The 16,240-nt window shown below is 43.1% G+C and overlaps 1 protein-coding gene across 1 annotated transcript in view; it reads left to right on the forward strand.

Annotated features, from left to right (window-relative positions):
- LOC124788039 (WW domain-binding protein 11) overlaps positions 1-16,240 on the forward strand; it is a 99,286-nt gene that overhangs the window by 12,844 nt on the left and 70,202 nt on the right. The gene's annotated exons all lie outside the window — the stretch shown is intronic.

Genomic DNA, 16,240 nt, shown 5'->3' on the forward strand with positions numbered 1-16,240 from the left:
CAGAGATGAACGCTCCATTCCACCAAGGGCCAAGGACGGAGCAGACAGAAACGGACGCCAGGACACAAACCTCACACACGCGTCCCCCCCACCACCGGCCGCTCCAGGTGCATCGGGCAATTCCGTGGGCACCTGATTGGCCTATTTAGATTTAGAATATATAAAGGAAGAGAGAAGTTGCAAGAGCTCTATGTATTATCTAATAAAAAAGGATTGAAATGAAAAGGAAAACAAACAATATTTGTTCATTTAGAAATGGCTCTTGACACAGTAGACTGGAAGGTACTCTTTGGGGAATTAGGCAAGTTAGAAGAGACAAGGATAGGATGATTGATCCTCAGTTTGTGCAAGACCATTGTACAGAAAGATACATTAATGGCATGACAAAAGTGGCTAGAACAGGCATAGGAAGAATCATTCAACAAAACTGTTTTAACCTTTAATCACCAATAATTGCGTGGATATTCAAACACACTCACTTAGAAACAATAGCTGGTTACATGATAACAACTCAGTATCCCTTATTCGACTACTGTGCCGTGACATGCGGCCGGCGCCGTTCGTAGCTAGGTGGCGCTCCAGCTCTCAGCTGAGTTGCGGAGCGCCTCTATCGCCGTTTGTGTGTACTGTCGTGGCGGCACTGTTAAATGTCGTGGCACTGTCACAACACTTTTCCCCCTTGAAAAAAAAAAAAGAAACCCCGCACTCACTTCCTTGGAGACATGGACAGTGCAGAGACATCCATGGCCTCTTGTGAGGCCCCGAGAAGATCCCGCGGAGAGACACGAGAGTATGGTCGAAAATGTCCAGGACGGAAGCTCGTGCGTGGAACGTGCCTCCTGGACGAGATGATGGGTGAAAACTCCGGAGCAGCATCCATAGGTGTCGTGGGCCTGGGGGTGTGCTCCAGCGAGATGGGTCCCGAAGAAGGCAGCGTCGCGACTGGGGCCGGTTCCTGCGTACTCGGAAACAGTAGCGACGGCGGCTGCATCAACACGTATGGTAGATCGGCAGCAGTGACAGGACTGGCTTCTCGGGCTGGTGGAGGCGAAGGAAGGGGCGGTGGCACCGGTGTGGCCACCACTCGTGAGCGCATCTGGTCGTAATGGCGAGCAACCATGCCGTCGTCCGTACGTATTTCACAAAGCCGGCGGCCGCGAAGAGCCTTGACCACCCCTGGAATCCATTTAGGGCGCGATCCATACCCTCGTGCCCACACGTCGGCGCCCACCGAGTATTTTCCCACACTAGGGGACACAGCACAAGGCCTGACAGGGTGAAGCAGGTGCAGTACAGTGCGCGGTTGTCGGCCATGCATGAGTTCAGCAGGGCTGTGATCACCCAGAGGCGTGAAGCGATAAGAACTCAGAAATTGCAGCAGAGTGTCATCTGTGGAAAAATCGCTAAGGAATTTTTTCATCTGACGTTTGAAAGTGCGGACAAGGCGCTCGACCGCCCCATTCGATTGCAGATGGAAGGGCGGTGCTGTAACATGATGAATCCTTTGTCCAGTACAAAAATCACGGAAGGCCTGCGAAGAGAACTGAGGGCCATTGTCCGTGACGATCGTGGATGGAAGACCTTCTAGCGCAAAGATTTTGCACAAAGCCAGCGTCGTCGCCGCAGTGGTGGGCGACAGACATCGAACAACAAACGGAAACTTCGAGATGGCGTCAATCAACAGTAGCCAATAAGTACCGAGGAAGGGGCCGGCAAAGTCAGCGTGCACCCGTTCCCATGGCTGCGCCGGATCAGGCCACGAAGAGGGCATTGTACAAGGTGCAGCCAGTTGTTGAGCACACTGACCACACGCAGCAACCATGTGGGCGATGCCCAAATCAATACCGGGCCAATAAACGTGCCTGCGGGCCAGGGACTTAGTCCAAGAAATACCCCAATGGCCTTCATGCAACAGTTTGAGAACATCTTTGCGAAGAGAGGCTGGCACCACGACCCGTGGAGATGCGCCATCCGTGGCCAGAAGAACAACACCATCACGAACAGACAGACGAAGGCACAAGGCGTGGTAGTTGCGAAGGGGATCCGATGCGCGGCCCTGGGTCCTGCCCGGCCAACCCCGTTGAACAAAACCGTTCACCTGACGCAGGACCGGGTCCCGTGCAGCAGCCGACGTGGCCTGCTAACCTGTAAGTGGAAAACCCTCGACCGCCCGACGTTCTTCCTCATCAATGTGGAAACAGAGTAGTTCATCACGATCGAAAGGGCCGTGGGGCGATAGTGAATCTCATAGCGAAAACGAGACAAGTATAAGGCCCAACGTTGCAGGCGGTGAGCTGCCTTATCCAGAAGTGACGCTGATGGGCTGAACAGAGAGACCAGCGGCTTGTGGTCGGTGATGAGGTGAAACTTAGTACCATACAAAAAAACGCGGAACTGTTTCAGAGCATAAATGATAGCGAGTGCCTCCTTTTCAATTTGAGAGTAACGCCGTTGCGCATCGTTGAGGGTCTTGGAAGCATAGGCGATGGGTCGTTCCGACTCATCCTCATACCGATGGGCGAGAACAGCCCCTAGGCCATACTGTGACACGTCAGTCACCAGAACCAAGTGCTGACCCGGACGGAATGTGGCAAGACAAGGCGCCGACTGCAAATGAGCCTTCAGGCGGACAAAAGCCTGCTCACACTCGTCGGACCAACAGAAAGGGACGTTTTTTCGTAACAGCTGATGCAGAGGATGAGCTACTGACACCGCGGATGGAATGAATTTGTGATAATAAGCAATCTTGCCTAGAAATGCCTGAAGTTCTTTGACCGTAGACGGCCGGGGTAGAGCATTAATGGCCGCAACGTGCTGACGTAGAGGATGTATACCCTCACGGGACAAGTGGAAACAAAGATACACAATGGAGGGTTGGAAGAACTGTGACTTGTCCAGATTGCACCTCAACCCAGCCGAATGCAAAACCCGAAACAGTGAACGCAAATTGCGAAGGTGCTCCTCAGTGGAGGCCCCCGTGACAACAATGTCATCCAGATAGTTTATGCAGCCAGGAACGGAAGCTGTAAGCTGTTCCAAAAACTGCTGAAAAATGGCCGGTGCGCTAGCGACGCCAATTGGTAACCGCTGGTACTGATACAACCCACAAGGAGTGTTGATGACGAGAAATTCCTTGGAAGAAGCATCCAATGGCAACTGATGGTACGCCTCCGATAAGTCAACTTTGGAAAAGAACTGGCCCCCAGCGAGCTTGGTAAATAACTCCTCAGGACGGGGAAGAGGATAAGTGTCAATGAGGCTCTGAGCGTTGACAGTGGCTTTAAAATCACCACACAATCGCAGACTCCCGTTTGGTTTAGAAACTACCACGATTGGCGATGCCCATTCGCTGGAGGTAACAGGAAGGAGAATCCCTGAAGCTGTTAACCTGTCTATCTCAGCCTTGACAGGTGCACGCAACGCTACCAGAATAGGGCGTGCCTGGAAAAACTTAGGGTGAGCTGTAGGTTTAAGAGTAATGTGGGCTTCAAAATCCTTGGCACGACCCAGACCAGCAGAGAACATGGACGAAAATTCAGAACACAATCCATCCAGCTGTTGATACGGAATATCCTCAGATATGAGGTGCACATCATCATCAATGGAGAACCCGAACAACTGGAAAGCATCAAAACCGAACAGGTTTTCAGTGCCCGCATGATCCACCACATAAAACGTGAGGGGCCTAACAATGGACTTGTACGCAGTGGATGCATCAAACTGGCCAATGATAGGAATTTTCTGTTTATTGTAAGTTGTCAGATTTCACGTAACTGGAGACAAGGGAGGGGATCCCAACTCCAAATACGTGCGAGAATTAATGAGAGTTACTGCAGAGCCAGCGTCCACTTGCATGCGAATGTCTTTATCCAGAACACGAACAGTAACAAACAACTTATTTGTTTGAGAAAGCACACAGTTAACATCCATGTCCGATGCCTCATCTTCGTCGACATGAACTCTAGGGGACTGACACACAGAAGTAATGTGGCCTTTTTTCCTACATGAATTACACGTGGCGCAACATTTTGGACACGCGGCCCTGTCATGCTGTACAAAACAACGTGGACAAGAAGGAAGTGCGGAACGAACCTGCTTCTGTGGTTGCTGTTGTTGCTGCGAGCGTTGCGGCCCAACGCGATGGTGTTTATGCGAGTGAACCACCGCCACATCTTCGTTCTCCTGTGAAACAGGCAAATTGTCCGTGTCGAAAGTTGACTGTACAGCGCCTACATCACACCACGCGTCTATTTGCGCGCCAGCAGCGTGAGACACTTCAAAGGATTGAGCGATGCTTAGAACTTCCGACGACGATGGGTTTGGCAGTTGTAGGGCACGTTGCCGAACTTCTTTATCAGGAGCAAGCCGTAGAATAGCATCCCTAACCATTGAATCAGCATAAGACTCATGATGAGTGTCCGTGACAAACTGACATTTCCTACTCAGACTGTGTAGTTCCGCCACCCAAGCCCGGTAAGATTGATGGCGCTGTTTATGACACCGGTAGAACGCCACGCGGGCGGCAACGACGTGGATGTTTTTTCGGTAATAGTTAGACAATAAGTCACACATTTCTTGGAAGGACAGAGAGGCAGGTTCCCACAGAGGGGCTAACTGAGATAGTAGCTGACAGATCCGTGGGGAAATCCAAGATAGAAATAACGACTTACACATAGGAGCATCGACAATGCAGAAAGCCAAGAAGTGTTGCCGCAAACGCTTCTCATAATCCTCCTAGTCTTCAGCGGCCTCGTTGTAAGGAGGGAATGGAGGCGGAGAAGAGGAAGACAGACGATGAGTAAGCGACGTCGACAACACCTGAATAGCAGCCGTCAACTGTGTTTTGTTGTTCAATGAGCGCTTGCATAAGCTGTTCCATGTCTGCCCCGTCACGAACACACAAATCCACAACGCAGTGAAAATATCCGACCTCGTCACCAAAAAGTGTTATAACCTTTAATCACCAATAACTGCGTTGATATTCAAACACACTCACTTAGAAACAATAGCTGGTTACATTATAACAACTCAGTATCCCTTATTCGACTGCCGTGCCGTGACATGTGGCCGGCGCCGTTCGTAGCTAGGTGGCGCTTCCGCGCTCAACCGAGTTGCGGAGCGCCTCTATCGCCGTTTGCGCGTACTGCCGTGGCGGCACTGTTAAATGTCGTGGCACTGTCACAACAAAAACCATTCCCTCTAGTTTTCTTTTTTTATCTGTTAATTGAAAATGTACTTTGAAGCAATGACAAATGAAACAAAAGGAATGTAAGTAACTGGTTAACAAAGGTGTTGCTTTAGATTTGTATATGGTATAGCCGCACAAGATTTAGAAAAGGAAATTACGTATTTTCTTTTTAGCATATTGACTATCTTGTCACACAACCATAAGCTAAAGTGAAACAGAAAGAAAACCAAAATGATCGTAATAGAAACGTTGTCAAACATGACTGTCAGAAATACAACTCTGAAACAAGTGAACAAATTGTTTTGCTCTAGGTAGTACACTAACAGATGATAGTGGAAGCGTGATGGATATTACAATTGATTTGAAGAACATAACGGGAAATGTGGAACAATAATTACTCATAGGAAAAACTATTTAGTCTTTGACTTTTGAACTGTACCATATTTCTGAAAATGCTTTTATTGCTTAACATATCTGACATAATATGATTCACCATAATGAATTGAATGCTTATACATACCTCGAAGGGATTAACAATACTTCCACTCAAGCCTGTTGCATTTTGGACACTGACCAACAGGCTTACGTTATAGCTTCCGAGACGCTTGAAGACTCACAACAGTGGTGTCATTTAAATGCTGTATGACAGAGAGATGTCATGCCTTAACATGAAGAATGTGATAGGCTCTTAGTGAGGCTGGATTTGATTATGGTATTTGAGCATATCTGCTGATCACAGGTACACATGTGGGGGCAGATGACATTATTGCACGTGCAAATATTCTAAAATTTGCACTGCACCAATCTGGAAATCATTTATTTCTTTTTTCATCAAGTTAGTATGTTTGTTACTCCTTCACACTCATGCGGCAGGATGGATTTAGATGAACCTGTACCCTGATTTAACACATTGGCTACCTCCTATTCCTAAAAACAAGGACTGGTTATCTGTGAGAGTAATATTGTAGACAAGAACAAGTTGGTTGGAAACACAAAATTATTGATGAAGTACCTGGTGAGGAACCACCTACACCTCAGTCGATACAGTGATGACAAGAGACGACACATGTAGAGTTTCTTAACTCATTAGAACAGTTGGGTGTGCCATTCCACGAGTTGGAGCTGAGGGTGGATGTGCCCGTCATACTGATGTGTAACCTGAATGCAACAAGATTGTGCAACAGCACCAGGTTACACATTACAGAGCTGAGAAGTCATATAATGGAGGCCACCATCATCACCATCCGGAGTCAACGGAGTGACAGTATTGATACCACAATTTCCTATCATCCCAGCAAACTTGCCTTTCAACTTCAGTTGCTAGCAGTTCTCTTTGAAAGTGGCCTTACTGATTACTATAAATAAGAGTCAAGCACAAACATTAAAAGTGGAAATAGTTATGGGCGTAGTCCATATCAGTTCAGGCAGGCTAGGAAAAAAATCTTACCTTAATAGTCTCAGATGTTATTGAATTAAGCATCTGTTAAAATGGGGGACTAAGTAAGGGACACGTATTTTTTTGTTTTCTCCAAAAAATTTTCTGCTTCTAGGTACAGCCCTCCAAAGATGACACTGCGCACACCGTTTTGAATGTCATACCACGTCAAGTCATCCAGGCCATGACACCCATTATCTAGTTGTGAACTGAGATTTTGTGTACTGCTTTTCTATCTAATATCATGAACTTATGCCAATTTTTATTGCTTTATATACATTATGTTGGTAGCAATTGCTGAAAGTTTGATGCAATGCATTACCTCAAAGCAAGCTGTAAAAATTTGAAAATTGGCTGCAGTTTTTAAACAAATATGGTATGCCAACAGTTTTTTCCCTGAATATCCTTTCGGACATGTAGTTTCTGAAAACATGTTAAAATTGTCCAATTAAATTTTTGTAAATTAATTTTATTTAATTTTATTATTAAATTAGAAAAAATATTTTGGACAATTATACAACACCAAAAACATTAGAAAGTGATCCACAAGTAATAAAATTTCATCACACAAAAAATCAGTTTTGAAATTAATGGCACTGGAGAGAAATGCAGGGTGTTTACAAATGAATATCGGGGTTTTAATGCTTTGTAATATTTATTATATTAAACTTACAACTATAAATGCTACGTCAAATGAAAGATCAACTCAAACAGTTTTACCAAGAACCTAATAAATATTCAATGTGACCAATATTTGTCACACGGCACACATCAAGTTTATAGCCGAGTTCTTCCCAAATGTTGATAAGTGTGTCTTCACTGATTGTAGCAGTAGCTGCTTCAATCTGGTTTCTTAATTTAGGGAGGTCTGCTTGTAGTGGAGGCACATACACGCGATCCTTGTTGAAACCCCAAAGGAAAAAATCGCATGGCGTTAGGTCCAGTGAATGTGGAGGTTCATGCAAAGCAAGCCGTGTCATTGGGCCCCTTACGGCCTACCCAGTGCTTGGGTGCAGTGAAGTTCAATCAATCTAGCGGATTGTGGTGGAAACATTGCGCACTGGAGCCAAACACAACTGTTTGAGTTGCTCTTTCATTGGACATACCATTTATAACTGTAAGTTGAATGTAATAAATGTTATAAAGCATTAAAACCACGATATTCATTTACGAACACCCTGTACAATTACTACCCAAGAGACATTAACAGCATAAGTGCACATAACAACATCCAAATGGAACAAAAATTGCAATATATGAAACAAAATTACACATTTTAAAATATAGGGCAACTTGGGCATTACATGACATATGAACACTTTCTTACCTCTGCCATAACCAAATTAACTCAATGTAAAAATACATAGCATTTTGTTTATAATATTTAAGCATTTTGTCAAAAGCCAGTACTGTCAACACTGCACAAAATGAATAAAACATTCTCAGTTTTCCAGCCATGTCAATTCGAATAAAATCCTCGAGCTTTCGATGACCATCTCCGCCATCGTCGTCAGAAGTTCACTGACTGCCAGGGCTCCTACGGTTTCTCACTTATATAGGCATGATGACATCATCAGCAGCCAATCAGATCGACCCAATGTGGTGCTCGCGCGTATGTCGACCCGGGCAGCTAGTGGAGCTATTGCCCGTGGCAGCACCGGTGACATCAGGTGGCACCAGGGGCAGGCCGCTCCCACATCGCGCATCTGTCTTTGGTTTCTTTCGATGTCCAACGCCCACCCCCATGCCCTGCTGAGTGTGTATCCCTGGTCTCTGTTGAAGTTATTGTTGTTTAAACGAATCTCGGCTTCTTCCTTTGTAACGGAGTCCCAAAAACACTTTTGTATTTACGAACCTACTTTTATGTCTGTTTTCTAGGAAATGCTCCACTATGGCCGACTTGTCAAGCTCCCTTTATTTTTTATGGTGCTTGTGCTCAGTACAACGCTCCGCAACCGTGCGAATTGTTTGTCCAATATACATGCTGCCACATTCACAGGGTACACTGTACACTCCGGGCACTCGAAGAGCAATGTCGTCTTTAACAGGGCGCAACATATCTCGTATCCTGGGGGCGGGCCGGAACACTGGTCTTAGCCCATGTTTCTACAGCATACGTCCTAACTTACTGCTAGTTGCTCCACAGTATGGCAGAAATACAGTCCTTTTGGCCTTTCCTACTGATTCAGCAGATGTCTTTTGTCGGCGGCCCTTGATAGTGTTTGCAATGTCTCTTTTGCTGTATTCATTTTCCCTGAAAACAGGTTTTAAGTTCTGCAATTCAGACTGTAGGTGGTTGTTGTCAGAGATAATCTTGGCTCTATGAACCGACATGTTCAGGACAGCTTTCTTGTGTACAGGGTGGTGGAAACTATTGCCATTCAAGTACTGATCAGTGTGTGTTGGTTTCCACTACACTGAATGACCAAGCTGGCCTCCTGCCTTCCACTCAACCAAAACATCCAAGAATGGTAGCTTGCCATGCTTCTCCATCTTGACAGTAAATTTAATGTTGGGATGGACACCATTCATATGATCGACACAAGATAGCTGTCCTGAACACGTTGGTTCATAAAGCCAAGATTATCTCTGATGACGACCACCTACAGTCTGAATTGCAGAACTGAAAACGTCTTTTGTTTTTTTTTTTTTTTCAGGGAAAATGGATACAGCAAAAGAGACATTGCAAACACTTTCAAGGGCCGCTGACGAAAGACACATGGTGAATCAGTAGAAGAGACCAAACAGACTGTATTCCTGCCATACTGTGGAGCAACTAGCATTAAGTTAGGATGTCTGCTGCAGAAACGTGGGCTAAGACCAGTGTTCCCCGCCCCCAGGATACAAAATATGTTGCGCCCTGTTAAAAACGACATTGCTCCTCGAGTGCCCGGTGTGTATGGTGTACCCTGTGAATGTGGCAGCATGTATATTGGACAAACAATTTGCACAGATGCAGAGCATCGAACTGAGCACAAGCGCCATATAAAACAAAGGGAGCTTGACAAGTCGCCCATAGTAGAGCACTGCCTAGAAAACGGACATAAAATACAGTTCAAAAATACAAAAGTGTTAGCTCATGTGTCTACATGTTGGGACTTCATTATCAAAGAAGCGGCCAAGACTCGTTTAAACAAAAACGATTTCAACGGAGACCAGGGATACACACTCAGCAAGGCAGGGGTGTGGGCGTTGGACATCGAAAGAAAGCAAAGACAGATGCGCGATGCGGGAGTGGCAGTTTCAGACGTGGCGCCTGCCCCTGGCACCACCTGACGTCACCGGTGCTGCCACAGGCATTAGCTCCGCTAGCTGCCCTGGTCGACTTACGCGCGTGCCACATTGGGTCGATCTGATTGGCTGCTGGTGATGTCATCATGCCCATATAAGCGAGAAACCGTAGCAGTCAGTGAACTCCTGACGACGATGGCAGAGATGGCTTGAGGATTTTTATTCAAATTGACGTGGCTGGAAAATAGAGAACATTTTATTCATGTATGCCATCACGAAAGACTTTGAGGACACTGCACAAAATTCTGGTGCTGGAATCTGCATTCAAGTTTATTCAGAACTACACATGTGACAAGACACTTTGATGCTTAGATAATATTTTTTTTATATGAGAAACACTTTTCCTCCACCATTTTTGAGGACTCTTTGCTTGGAGAATAAGTACGGCCTGTTGCTGTGGTGATATCAGCTTCACACAAAATATGAGAGAAAGAAACATCACAAACATCATTATCAGGCCAGTAGAAGGACATGGATGGTCCATGAGGATGCATGAACCTTACTGTAACATCTCCTTTTTCACAATTCATCTTCTCAACAATTCCCAAATTCCAAGAATAGTCATATGCACAAGCAACATAGCAGTTGGGCTGCACAGTACATTCTGGCATTAGTGGCGGAAATGCATCTGAGAAATGTTGCACGATACTAAAATCCATATCACAGCTCAGCCTTTTTGCTCCAATCTTGGTTGGTGATATTGGTACAATGTGATGCACAGACCATGTTCCAGTAATCGGTTTTGCATTATTCTTGTGTTTTCATCATCCAAATAAAAACACTTTACCTTTTGCACTGTATTGCGTGGCAATGTCTTTCCTCTTTTCTGCTCAGCCATTGATAAAATACCCTTCTCCATTAAAAGAGCTCTTGCTTGTCGTACCAAATATTCAGAAACCTGAAATTTGGAACTGACTTTCTGTCGAGACCAAGTTGGTGGCACAAGAGTAAGTAACTAAATTTTTTCACGATTATTTGCATATTCAAATTTCTGTTTTATTTTGTCCATGAGTTCATCATGATGTCTTGCCTTTTCTTCCAGTTCTGTTAAATCACTGCCAGGGATCATGCTTGCATCAGCAGCCAGCTGAACTTGATATGTATGTGAAATTTTAGTTTTCAGAGCCCCAGCTGCTGATTCCAATTTTCGTTTTGCTGCTGCATACCGACTATGCCGAGAAACTGAATGCAGCTTTGCAGGAGATACTCCTAAGCTAGTTAAGCTAATATTGAGCACACATTTTTCAGGAGTCTGCACCTTCACATTAATGCCATTTATATAGTCTGGTGATGAGTCGTCACTTGCTTGTTTTGCATTAATAAGGTTGGGCACATTTTCTCCCCAGGAATAACGCTAAAGCCTCTCATTTTGAAGGTCTTTGCCTTTTCTAAACCAATTTCACACGCAGTCCAGATGAAACAGATTGTTTATGGGGCTTGTAGGGATCACAGCAAATTTTCTTATGTAGAGAGAATCTGCGCAGGTACCTGTCTTTGTTTTAAAACACACACACACACACACACACACACACACACACACACACACACACACGAAACACTTAAATCACAATATGAATGACTGTTGCTTCTCCATAATAAAAGTTCTTGTTCTTCACTGGTCAGTTCATTCACACAAGGCATGTATCTTGCTGATACTGTCCAAGAAAACACTGCCTACTTGTACTTTCCATACTGCTTCAGTCATAAAATCAATATTTGTCATAAATAATTGAAAAGATGATTAGTGTAACCTAAAATTTAATTAAATAATGAAAAATCATTCTACTCCATTGTTTCATTACAAAAGTATTTCACATTATTACTGTAACATTAGGCGACTTACGTTTTTTGGAATGAATAGTTAAAAATTGCAACATTTGAATTTTTAAACTATAATTGACTCTGGGTACAACTCGGTACAAGAGCACAGAACTGCATATTCAGTGAACACAAGACTCAAGAGTTGTTGGCTGAACAAACGAAATTTCTCCTTTCTTGCTCATCAAAGCATGTGCAATATGAGTTTTCCCATCACTTTGAGTCCAAAAATGTGTCTTCTGAATTCCTTTCACAGGATTAATTTGTGTGAACCATTCTTCTGTTTTCTGCTCACGGAATTGTTTGATTTCCTCTTTGGACAAAAGAATGAGGGTTGTGGAAGTGTAAGATTTCACGACTCTAGTAAAATCCTCAGCATTCTGAATCACAGCTGTATTTGACCTGGAAAGATTATGTTTTGTAGCATAGTGCTTCAGCAGGCCTCCTACACCATCACAAGGCCCCTTCCCATGACCAGTAGCACTGTATATCCAGTCAGTTGGCACAAGTGACTTACTCAGTTCAAACGGCTGGTAATGATTTTTAAAATGACTGGGAGCACCATCAGAAATAATGATGATCTGCTCTGCCCCTGTTTGCAATAGAAGAATTTTGCCCCTGTTTGCAATAGAAGAATTTTGCACATTGCTAGCAAAGCATATGCTGAGTCATGTCCTGTGTCATCACTTATAACTGCAACACTTGTGGTCTTGTTTTGAAAATATGTCACTCTTGTAAAAATTGAAACCTGGTCATTACTCCTTGTAGGAGAACTACAGACCAGTTCTCAGCAAAATCACAGTGAAGCACTAAAGATAGTTCTTCAGCCTGTACACACCCTTCCACTTCTGCAACGTATTGTTGTTGCAATTTCTTCAGATGCTGATGTGTTACTGCTTTCACTGACCATTTACCAAGTTCATCAATGAAACTGTCAAAGGCAACATTTTCTTAATTAGTTTATTTTCCTCCCATGTCGCATATGTATTTTCTGCAGAGTTATCTGCTACGTCTTCCAGGCAAAGTGTCTGTAAAGACAGTCCTGCCTTTCCAGGGCAGTCACCACATTCTTAAAACAAACAAGTCTCTCGCTGTACGTCACAGACTACTAATAACTTCACGCACCCAATCAAGGTGTCATATGTCACGTGCTCCAGTAAATTCTTCAAAGTTATCACACAAAGTTCAAAATTTGCTCAGTATACACATAAACGGACAACTCTACGTGTGTGTGTGTGTGTGTGTGTGTGTGTGTGTGTGTGTGTGTGTGTGTGTGTAACTACCTGCTTAGGTCATAGTGCATAAAATTTTGATCTTCCAATATGTGAAGTTGCATAGTTGCCCTTACAAACTACAAAACTTTTTTACTACTGCCAGTCATGTACCTCTTCACTTTCACAACCTTTTGACCTTCAACTGTTACAGTTATAGTGTCTTTTTTGTTGGCACTCGGCGAGAACAGTCCCATTTATCTTCCAGATAAAATGACTGCTCTATTTGAACTTGACCTGTTTCTATAGGATAATCATAATAGGGATCTGGTCTTCCAAAGACTCCTTTTACAGACCTCACACTTCTAGAGTTGTCTACCATGTACTTTGATACTGATGGAATACAGCTCAAAATTGTTTTCTTTGAAAATATCTGTGGAATAATAGTTAAAACTTGCACGTTTTCACTGTAGGATGCACAGTATTCGACAGCTGAATTGATATTTGTAAAAAATTCCTGGCAAGAGTGCATTGGTTCATTTTCTTGTGAAGATGGAATTTCTATTTTGAAGAGTGTGGTCAGTTTTGCTGTAATGTATTCATTCATAGCTTTAGTAATTTCTCTGCGCTTTCTTGATGCATAGAGCTTATGACTCAACTTCACTGACCATGGTTTCTTAACAGGACTAATACCTACCTCTGTAGTTAAGTGATTCAGGATATTTAATTCTTCCTCTATTGATGCAGAATTTGCATCATCTGCACCATGGGGGGCTTCACCTTGTTCAGATACTGTCATTGTTTTTATTCTGTCAAAATATTTAGGTCATCGCTGGAAACATCTTCATTTTGAAACAGTCTTCAAATGAAAGCATTTATTCCCAACCTGAACAAAATCTGTTTTTTTGTTCGTCTTGTATATCACTCTTTTATGAATATGCAAATAGTCAGCACACTTCACTCTCCTGTGACCCCACTCAGAAGACATTTCAAACTGTCCTTTCCTCAAAACACAATGCAACTGTGTCAACTGGCAAACTCCTCATGAAAACAGAACTCACTGGATGGTCTCAGATTTCTTAGAAACCTCTTCAGTAAACAAATTGGCATTGAACAACTACAATACAGAAACATGCAATTAACAACCACGACAAAGGAACTTACAAGAAACTACAACAAAGTGTAAGAAATATCTGCAACAATGAAGGTGAAAAGAAGTAACTGCATCAAAGAAAGTGATAAGAAATAACTGCAACAAAGACAATAGAAATAAACATTGTAACCAAGAAATTAGTAAGAAACAATTTCGGTGGAGATATAGATTACCCTTGAAAAATTAAAAAAAAAGATTTTTTAAAATAAAAGCTGTACAACTTAAAAATGGAAGCTCTCCTTTCCAGAAACTAAAGTATGAGGGTAAGTAAATTATTATCCGCAATTTAGTGATATTTTTGTTTATTTTGGTAGTACTGTCATTTTACGTTGATGACACATGCTTTGTTTATTTGTTGTTATTTCTTTGCAATTTTCAAGCTGCTAGGTTAGTTTCGTTATCGCTACCATGCTACTAATCACGCCTGCTCCACTGTCTATTTGCACCAAAGAAGAGCAACGTTCAGTGATCCGTTTTTGTGGTCGGAAGGATTCATCGAAGACTTTCGGTACAGTACGGGAGCTTACGGTTTTTTGAGATGCACAAGATCCATTACTGGAACATTGTGGGGAAAGGGGCATAACAATAAACAGAGAATATTACAGTGAGCTGCTTACTGCCAGGCTAAAACCTGCAATTCGAAGCAAAGGCAGAGGATTGCTGTCAAAAGGTGTTGTGTTGTTGCACGACAATGCCTGTCCACATACTGCTGCCCACACTGCTGAAACGCTCCAGAAACTCAAATTTGAAGTACTGGATCATTCTCCATATAGTCCCAACCTTGCCCCTTCTATCACTTGTTTGGTCCACTCAAGCTGGCATTAAGGGGCCGTCAATTTGCCTTTGGCGAAGCAGTGAAAGAAGCGGTGCATTCTGGGCTCGCAGCTCAACTGAGAACCTTTCGTGAGGGCATCAGGAAGCTTGTACAACAATGGACAAAGTGCGTTCAAATGCAAGGAGACTATGTCAGAAAATGATGTTCTTGTAAGTTTCCTATTTGATTACAATAAAATTTTATAACTACTTTGTGGATAATAAATGACTTACCCTAGTACTACATGGTACTGATCAAGAGAAAAAAATCTAACTTTTCTGGACTGGCATTTCTGAAAAACAGTTTTTGTCTGTAAATTATAAAAAAATTAAAAAGGCAACAGTTAAAGAACTTTGACCGATATGTCCAAATGGAGGATAACATTGTAATGACAAAACGATTATCTTACAAATAAAAAAAACTCCTTATAAAATATCTAGAATTGTTACAGAAAAATTTTCTGAAATTCGCATCTTCAAAATGGTGTTTGCAGTGTCATCTTTTGAGGTCTACATCTCGGGGCAGGATTTTTTTTAATTTTTTTTATTTTTTTTATTTTTTGAGAAAACAAAAAAATATGTGTTTCTTACTTACTCCTGAATTTTAACATATGCTAAATTCAATAACATCTGAGACTATGAATTTAATCCCTCTGCCTGAAGTGATACAGATTATGCTAGATCTTTTCTGTGCTAGGCAGGTCACAATAACACTTGTGAAATTATGTACTCCCTTTCCTGACACATTTTGCGATTCGCCACTTGGGCACCTGGTACTTCTTTTCCTTAAGTAAATGAGTGATTTGTGAATTATGTGTATTCTGTGAGCTTCTCCTTTTTTCTGGTGCTCCGCGCTTTGCTGGGCCGCAAGTGGCTTGCTCCTCAATACCTCTGAGAGATGTGCACCTCAGTAGCTGTGGTCTGTGGGGCTGACTGCCACGAAGTGAAGGTGGCCTGGGCTCTACTCCCAGCCAGCCAGAGATTCAGTCCGCTCCGGGACTGGTTGTTGTGTTGTTTTCATCATCACTGATGCACCAGTCATGGAAGTGATATCAAATAAAAAGACTTACACCAGCCGGCTGCCTACCTCAGATGTGGAATCCTGGCCAAAAATGCCATACGATCTTTTCAGTTCACCTCCAAGAGGTAACTTTTGTGATGGCACACACATGCGTGGATAGTGAGTTTCAGCATTAACTTTTCTTTATAAACAACTGTTAACTGCGAGGAATGCCACAGGATGCACTTAGTTTAATATATATGTGAGAATAAGTTAAACTAGAGTTTGTAAAGCTACAGCTGTGAAGGATTAACTTGTGAGAAATAAGAAA

The sequence above is a fragment of the Schistocerca piceifrons genome, chromosome 3 (assembly GCF_021461385.2).
Source record: "Schistocerca piceifrons isolate TAMUIC-IGC-003096 chromosome 3, iqSchPice1.1, whole genome shotgun sequence".
NCBI lineage: Eukaryota > Metazoa > Arthropoda > Insecta > Orthoptera > Acrididae > Schistocerca > Schistocerca piceifrons.